The 9,500-nt window shown below is 41.0% G+C and overlaps 1 protein-coding gene across 1 annotated transcript in view; it reads right to left on the reverse strand.

The window, feature by feature from the left end:
• The window catches only part of armc8 (armadillo repeat containing 8), a 77,236-nt gene that overhangs the window by 58,470 nt on the left and 9,266 nt on the right, over positions 1 to 9,500 (reverse strand). The gene's annotated exons all lie outside the window — the stretch shown is intronic.

The following is a 9,500-nucleotide window of genomic DNA, read 5'->3' on the forward strand; positions in this document are numbered from 1 at the left end:
GGTTTTGGCACTGTGAGCAGGTGCCAGGTCGTGCTGAAAAATGAAATCTTCATCTCCATAAAGCTTTAAAGCAGATGGAAGCATGAAGTGCTCCAAAATCTCCTGATAGCTAGCTGCATTGACCCTGCCCTTGATAAAACACAGTGGACCAACACCAGCAGCTGACATGGCACCCCAATGACTGTGGAAACTTGACACTGGACCTCAAGCAATGTGAATTGTGTCTCCTCTCTTCCTCCAGACTCTGGGACCTTGATTTCCAAAGGAAATGCAAAATTTTCTGACGCAGTCTCTTGTTCAAAAGTGGCTTGACCTGGGGAATGCGGCACCTGTAGCCCATTTCCTGCACACGCCTGTGCACGGTGGCTCTGGATGTTTCTACTCCAGACTCAGTCCACTGCTTCCGCAGGTCCCCCAAGGTCTGGAATCGGCCCTTCTCCACAATCCTCCTCAGGGTCCGGTCACCTCTTCTTGTTGTGCAGCATTTTCTATCACACTTTTCCCTTCCCACAGACTTCCCACTGAGGTGCCTTGATACAGCACTCTGGAAACAGCCTATTCGTTCAGCAATTTCTTTCTGTGTCTTACCCTCTTGCTTGAGGGGGTCAATGATGGCCTTCTGGACAGCAGTCAGGTCGGCAGTCTTACCCATGATTGCGGTTTTGAGTAATGAACAAGGCTGGGAGTTTTTAAAAGCCTCAGGAATCTTTTGCAGGTGTTTAGAGTTATGTCGTTGATTCAGATGGTTAGGTTAATAGCTTGTTTAGACAACCTTTTCATGATATGCTAATTTTTTGGGACAGGCATTTTGGGTTTTCATGAGCTGTATGCCATAAACATCAGTATTAAAACAATTAAAGACCTGAAATATTTCAGTTGGTGTGCAATGAATCTGAAATATATGAAAGTTTAATTTTTATCATTACATTATGGAAAATAATGACCTTTATCACAATATGCTAATTTTTTGAGAAGGACCTGTACCAGCTGGTGCTAGTGCGCCATCTACTGCTGGCAACATGGACTTTGTGGCCAGCAGCAGTGACGCACGAATGAGCAAACGGGTGGTTAAACTTTCTGCTAAAGCAACTGCTGATAGGTTAGATAAATTGCAAAGTGGTAGAAAGGCTAAGCTAAATAAAGCTAGCAGTTTAAAGAAAAGGTTACAAGGTTTAATTGAAAATGGTTTGCTTTCAGGTCTCAGGTCTTCAGGTCTCAGGTCTCTCTTGTAAATGAGTCCTCGAGACTCAATGGGATTTACCTGTATAAATAAAGGTTGATTGATTTCAGATGTACAAAAAAGTCTCTTGTTGGGTATATTGACTTGTGTGTTGAAATAAGATGCATGCATGATTCACTAATGGCTTTATTGCCAGTTGAGGAGCAAGAAAAACATGAAACATGGTTTTAAGTAAAAATTATGTTCACTGATGACTTTATTGAAAGTGTAAAAGAGTGGGTTAAATCCAAATAAGATGCGTCTAAAAATTAAGGTGCAGGGAATTTGAATATTGATGATGATATTAATCATGATGGGGTGGATAATGATGATGATATTGACCCTAATGATAGTGTTTCCAATATGGGTAAACATTGTAACAAAAGTGTTACCAGTAGTAGGTCAAGTACCACTTCCTTTATACAAATTAAAGCTGCAGCAGAAAGAGCTGCACTTGTTGCGAGAATGGCTGTTTTAAAGGAACGCCATGCACTGGAGGAATAGGAGCAACAGATAAAAAGGAAAAAGGAACAGCTTGAGCTTGAAACTGACTTAGCTGCATCTACAGCTAAATTGGCAGGTCTGCAGTCTTTGAATGAATAGCGTCTTTCTCTTACACCTACATATGGAATGAACTCTTATTTTGAAAGGGAAAAAAGGAAACTGACATCAGTTAAAACTCTTAATGCCATGGCAAAGGAATATAAGTCTGCAACAAGTAAAATAACACAACAGAAAAATGCAGCATCAACACAAAATAAACAGCAAACAATGGACGTGCGACCAAAACAGACAGAAAGGAGAGCTTCAGTGATAAAGCAACATTTTGATGCATATGATCAAATGCATTTGGAAACATCATATGTTCTGCAGCATGATACAACTGCTTGGAAAAATCAAAATGGACCACAGATAAGTTATCAAACAGATCAAGTTCTACCTGGAGATGTTGTCACCATTATGCATAAGCAAAATGAAATGACTGCTGCCCTTGTGCACTAACAGCATTTACTATCTCTACCAGCACAAGACATTCCTGTGTTTGAAGGAGATCCATTTCAATATAAAGCTTTTATTAAAGCATTTGAACAAGGAGTGGAAGATAAAGCCAGCAAAGCTGATTGCTTGCATTACTTGGAACAGCTCACTAGAGGACAACCCAAAGAACTGGTTCACAGCTGCCAGCATATGACTCCTGAACGTGGCTACATTGTGGCAAAGGGTCTTCTTCAAGAACATTTTGGGAATGAGTACAAGATAGCAACTGCTTATATAAATAAAGCTCTAGCCTGGCCATCAGTAAAATCTGAGGATGTTAAAGCTCTAAAAGCTTATGCTTTATTTTTACGTGGATGTTGTAATGTGATGGAAGAGCTTCATTATATGCAGGAGTTGGATATGCCAAGCAACATGAAAATGGTAATTTCCAAGCTACCATACAAACTCAGAGAGCGATGGAGAGCTGTTGCTCATGATATTTTGGAGACATACAACCAGAGAGCTCATTTTATCGATGTGGTTATATTTCTAGAGAAACATGTGAGGATCCTGTCAGATTCAATCTTTGGTGACATTGAAGTATATGCACCACAATATACAGCTGGTTTAAGATCAAGCAGCAACTTCAAGGTACCGACAAAGATCAGAGGGAAAGGGAGTAGTTTTGCTACCACAGCAACATCAGTGGATTCCTCTGAAGCTAAAGCTACAACAAGTGACTTAAAACCACAAAAGCTGTACGTCATTGCTGTTCATGTGCTCACCTAATGGAAAAATGCCAACAGTTTAAAATTAAGAAACACAGAGAGAAAATTCGGTTTTTAAAGGAAAAACGAATTTGTTTTGGATGCTTATGTAATGGTCATATAAGCCGAGACTGTAATCGTTTAACCTGTGAAATTCGTGATCAACGACACCCCACTGTGCTACATATTCCAAAGGTAAATTCTGAGCCAGAACAAACAAAAGAGCTTACAGGAGTTGAGCTAACAGGAGTTAAACCATCAACTCTTCCCCAGACATGTGGGCATACAGGGGCCGGAAAGAGTCGCTGTATTCTCTCCATCATTCCAGTACAAGTGAAATCCACCAAGGGAGTTGAGGTCATACAGACATATGCATTTTTGGATCCAGGTAGCACGGCTACATTTTGTTCAGAGCATCTTATGCAAAGATTGAACATCACAGGGAAAAGGACTAACTTTCTTTTAAAAACAATGGGGCAGGAAAAGATTGTTACAGCTTATTCTTTGTATGACATAGAGGTATCAGGTTTGGATGGAAACAATTTTTATCCTCTGCCAGAAGTCCTTACACAGAAACAAATGTCAGTTACTTCAGATTATATTGTCACTGCAGCAGAAATGGAAAGATGGCCTTATTTGTCAAAGGTTCGTACCCCCACCATAAAAGCCAATGTTGACTTGTTGATAGGAACCAACACTCCCAAGATATTGGAACCTTGGGAAGTGGTCAACAGTTATGAAGACGGCTCATATGCTATAAGAACAGTGCTGGGCTGGGTGATCAATGGCCTTTTGAATGGAAATGGAAATAACAGCCATGTTGATGTGGAGCCTTGTTCTGCTGTGGTGAATAAAATCTGTGTCTAACTTGGAGTTACTGCCAAACAATCAGTATGACCATGACTTCAATGAAAAGACCTCAGAGAAAAAGGAAATGGCGAGAGAAGACATTCGATTTATGAAAATCATGGAATCCTCTACAATTCTACAGGACAAGAGAAATTGCCCTTTAAAAAAATCTGATGTCATCCTACCAAATAGCTACTCTGTAGCCAAGCAGAGGATACTTGGATTAAAGAGGTTTGTAAGAGACTCTCAATTTCACAAGGATTATTCAAGTCGTCTCCAGGATGTCATTGATAAAGGTTATGCAGAGCAAGTGTATGATCAGCAGTTGAAAAGTACAAGTGGGAAGGTGTGGTACATTCCTCACCATGGTGTTTATCACCCAAAAAAGGGTTCATTACGAGTTGTGTTTGATTGTGGAGCCACATAAAGGAACATCATTAAACAATGAACTATTGCAAGGTCCTAACCTCACCAGTTCCTTACTTGGAGTACTCCTTCGCTTCAGGCAGGAGCCTGTGGCATTTATGGGTGACAATCAGGCTATGTTCCATCAGGTGAAGGTTGCAGAATAAGACAGAGACTTTTTACGCTTTCCCTGGTGGCCAGGAGGAGACATCAGCAGAGAGCTTAAAGTCTACAGAATGACTGTGCACTTGTTTGGAGTGGTTTCATCTCCCAAGTTGAGCTGGTTATGCATTAAAGAAAACTGCTGATGATAACATCAATGACTTTTCTGATGAGGCTGTTCTTGCTGTCAAGCAAAACTTTTATGTTTAAGACTGTTTGATGAGCTTGGGTTCAGAGGAAGAGGCCATTAAAATGGTAAAGGAGCTCAATGCTCTCTGTAAAAGAGGAGGATTCCATTTGGAGAAATGGATAAGTAACAATCGGGCAGTATTACAGTCTATTGCAGAAGATCATTGGGCAAAAGATCTAAAAGAGCTCAACTTGGACCGAGATGATCTTTCAGTTGAAAGAGCTTTAAGTCTACTTTGGTGTGTTGAGTCAGACTCCTTCAAATTTAAGCTGGAGATGAAACAGCAGTCTCTAAGTTGATGTGGCATGCTGTCCACCACCAGTTCAATATATGATCTTTTGGGGTTTCTGTCACCAGCCTGCCTGCCAAGATGATGTAGCAAGAGCTCTGTAGGAGGAGCTGAGGATGGGACGATATCATGCCACTGGATATCTTGAAACAGTGGGGAAAGTGTCTGGAAGAGGTCAAGTTGCTTACTTCATTTAAGGTGGCAAGATGTATGAAGCCTAAGGACTTTGGGGACCTCATTCACAGCCAGTTACATCATTTTGCTGATGCCAGTAAAGACAGTTATGGGACTGCAACATACATCCGGCTGAAAGACAACAGAGATCATATACACGTTGCTTTCCTATTGGGCAAGGCCAGAGTCACACCTTTAAAAGCCGTGATGATCCCATGACTGGAACTTACAGCTTCAGTCTTGGCTGCCAGAGTGGAAGTGATGTTAAAGGCAGAGCTTCAAATGCAGCTGGATGAATCTATGTTTTGGACAGAAAGTACATCAGTTCTCAAGTACATCAACAATGAGGATAAGTGTTTCCATACGTTTGTGGCAAATAGGATCTCCACCATGAGAGATTTCAAGCCCTTCCCAATGGAGGCATGTTGGTTCCAACGATGGCCCAGCTGATGCTGCATCAAGAGGAATGAAGGTGCCCAATTTCCTTACAAACCACAGTTGGATCAAATGCCCCAGTTTTCTTTGGAAGTCTGAGGAGCACTGGCCTGAAAATCCTGTTGATGATAAGGTGGACTCCAATAATCCAGAGCTCAAAAAGGATGTTTTGGTAAACTCAACTTCTACTGATTCAGTTAATGCCACTGATTGTCTCATGAATTACTTTTCAGAATGGAGGAAGCTCAAGGTTTCTGTTGCCTGGTTTCTCAAGCTGAAAACATATTTGCTACAGCTCAGTCGTCAGCCAAAAGGTCTGAAGAACCCTGATCTAAATGATGGACGAGTGGTAGAACAAAAAGCCACAATAACATCAAAAGGTAACACTCTAATGTCCAAAGATCTGTTGGAAGCTGAGTTAGCCATTGTACGCTATTGTCAACAGCAAAGATTCAAAGATGAAATTTCCTCCTTGCTATTGTAGTGAACTAGGCCACCGACAACAATCTGTCTCTGAAGACCTTCAAGGGACAGGAACTGTTATTTCATTGATTTGAATCCAGAAATACAAATTAGCTTTTCCAGAGACTATTTAATTGTATCCTGAATTAATCAATTGAAAGAACACTCTTCTTTTTATATTATCATTACTATTTTAGAATATCTTGATAATCAAAGTGTGTTTAGTTCATACGATTTCTAAATGTTGAAGTGAACCACTCATTTTAAATCAACTGTGAAACAGTATTAATGGTTTTTAAACCTCGATAGACTTAGAAATCAAGTTAAATGTCTATTTACAAAGTAATTGTGCATTTTGATCTTCTGTCTGAATGAGGAGTAGTGATGTCGGTCGAAAGTCAGAGACAGTCAGAAAGCAAGTTATTAGAACGAAGTGTCTTGTTTTTAAACCTAGCAGACAGTAAACAAGAAGCTAGCACTTGCAAAGTTTCTCCCTTCTTCAAAACATTTCTCTGTCTGTACTAATCGTTCCTAAACATTCCTGCATCCCCTCTTGACTTTTAATAACCCTCTGACATCACTAAAACACCCCCCTGCTGGTTGTTTCAACCAATCAGGAAGTACCAAGTGACCGGAAGTGAGGACTCTTTAAAAAGTCAACACTTCCTGGAACTATTCAGTCTTCCTAGTCTTTCACCGGAGTCTTCCACTTCTGAGTGGAACTTCGAACTCAGTCTTCCTAGAGTCTTCTTCAGTCTTCTGGCGGTCTTCCTGCAGTTTTCCTGAGTCTTTCTTGGGACTATGGAGTCTTCCACTTCTGAGTGGAATCTCTGACTGAAGTTCCTGAGAGTTCCTAAGGAACTTTCAGATTTAATCAATAGCTGATGGATTTGACTGTGAGACGAGGGTCCGTCCATCCCAGCTGGAGTCACAGCGCCTCGCTGTGAACTCGCCCAGGCGTAACGCCCTACAACTTCGAAGGAAGCTTGTTCTGTTGAACGGAGTAAAACCACACGACTTCTGACGATGACCAGCCACCCTGACCGGAGACGCTGTAAAGGTAGCGTGCGAAGGGACCTCTATACTGGAGCTGTCCATCCACTGCAAAGGTAAAGAGATGTCACGAGTGTCACGCACTAAGTGGACCGGGGGTTTGAGCTGGTGTTGAAAGAAGCGTGGTAATTCTGGTCAACAAACATACATCTTCCTTCATCCATCTTCCTTTAAACTTCTCCATTCCTTCCTTTAAACTTTTCTATTTTGCCAGTAATCTAGATGCCTTCAGAAATGTTCTGTTGTCTTGTTAGTAAAGCGTGCCAAGTTTTTATTAATCAGAAACAGATCAGTAAATCAATGTGTACATGTCGATGTTAAATTTTGATTCTGTTAAATAAATGACCGCATTTATTCTGATGGGTCAAAGATAAAATGGCGTCTCATGTCACTGATTAAACAATCCTCACAGTTATCTCGGTCACATGACATTAATTTAACTCGAAAAAGAAAGAATCCGTTGTATTTAAATAATTAATATTCTTTGTGCTTGAACTAGCTTTAAGAATAATTAATTAGTAGTGTGTCTACAGCAAAGCTGTCCCTGTTTCACTACACTATCCAAGCCTGGAACAGTAAGCAGACAAAGTTACATCTACAAACTGGATCCTATTTTGGATAATGGGCTGTTGAGAGTTGGAGGAAGGTTAAAAGGGAGCAATGCCAATGGAAGAAAAACATCTTCTTATTCTCTCCAAAGATCAACATATTTCCAGACTTATCTTTAAACACATCCATCAGTTATTGGGACACAGTGGACGAAACCATACTCTGTCAACTCTTAGGAGGAAGTATTGGATTACCAATGCAAATGCAGCTGTGAGGAAAATCATATCTGAATGCCATTTTTGCAGACGCTTTAATGGGAGAGCTTTGGAGCAAAAGATGGCGGATCTTCCAAAAGAAAGAATTGTTCCTGATTTGCCTCCATTTACGAACGTTGTAGTGGATTATTTTGGACCTGTTGAAATCAAACAAGGCAGAAAAACATGCAAACGTTATGGCGTGATATTCACCTGCATGACAAGTAGAGCAAAACACTTGGAGATAGCAAACTCACTTGAGACAGATGCCTGTATCAATGCAATACGTCGGTTCATCAGCAGGAGGGGTCAAGTTGTCCATATCAGGTCGGACAACGGAACCAATTTTGTTGTAGCCGAAAGAGAGTTGAGACAGGCCCTCAGTGCAATGGATCATAAACAAATTCAAGGTGCTTTAATTTCAGCTGGAATTGAATGGCGTTTCAGTCCACCAGCAGGATCTCATTATGGTGGAGTGTGGGAGCGCATGATACGCCTTGTAAGGCGCATCCTTAACTAAGTTTTGCGCCGGCAGACGTTGGATGACGATGGACTTCACACTGTTATGTGTGAGGTAGAAGCCATTTTAAATGATCGTCCAATTACAAAGCTGTCTGACGATCCAAATGACTTGAAGCCTCTCACACCAAATCATCTTCTTCTGTTAAAGGGAAAACCTGCCTTACCACCTGGGCTATTTGAACCCTCTGATATGTATATGAAACGTCGTTGGAGACAAGTTCAGTATATCTCGGATTTGTTTTGGAAATGTTGGATCAGGGAGTACCTGCCATTATTGCAAGAGAGGCAGAAGTGGAATCAAAGGAAACAGAGTTTTAAATCTGGAGATGTCGTTGTAATCATGGATTCGTCTGCCCCACGTGGTTCTTGGACTCTTGCTAAAGTGATAAAAATTTTCCCTGACAAAAGAGGCATGGTGCGTTCTGTCAAGCTGCAGACCAAGAACAACATTACTGAGAGACCTATTACCAAACTCTGTTTGATACAAGGTGTAAATTGATTCAAATTAGTTTGCATTTCTGTGTATAACTGATTTATTTATTTTTTATTTTATTTTCAGATTTGGCTCCTATTGTTGTTGTTGTATAGAATTGTTATGTCTGCATGCCATAACAATTAGGGGCTGGTGTGTAGAAGCAGTTGATAAATGGGGGCCGAGATGATGTAGAGGCAGCCGGCTTGGGACCCGAAAGTCCCAGGTTCAATCCCCAGTCACTGCATATCACGTGGTGTCTCTGGGCAGCACACCTCATCCCCAAAATGCCCCCTGGGCGCTTTCAATAGCTGCCCACAGCACCACCTGTTGGTGGATGGGTTAAATGCAGAGAATAATTTCGCCATTGTATGGAAACATACAGTGCTGACATTGTGATTACATTATTATTATTAAATGAATATATTTGTGAACGGTTATTAGGTCACGTGGGTAATCAGCCGTCTATATAGTAGGAACCTTTCTTTGCGAGTTCAGGTGTTTCACCCGAAAGGGGGAAACAGTTTTTGACCGCTGAATACAAAAGAAACTAGATGCTGTCAACAGATGCAAGCGTTGTGAAAATATGTATTGCCTTTAAATGGACAGATGAAACATAAATAATAAATGGATTACCTGCAAACGAGCAAGGACGGCTCTGAATTTAATTCAGCTGACAAGGTAACAATCAGCGCGTCAACACTACCCCGGTGTATCACC

Source organism: Nematolebias whitei, chromosome 13 (assembly GCF_014905685.2).
Source record: "Nematolebias whitei isolate Nwh7 chromosome 13, NemWhi1, whole genome shotgun sequence".
Classification (NCBI taxonomy): domain Eukaryota; kingdom Metazoa; phylum Chordata; class Actinopteri; order Cyprinodontiformes; family Rivulidae; genus Nematolebias; species Nematolebias whitei.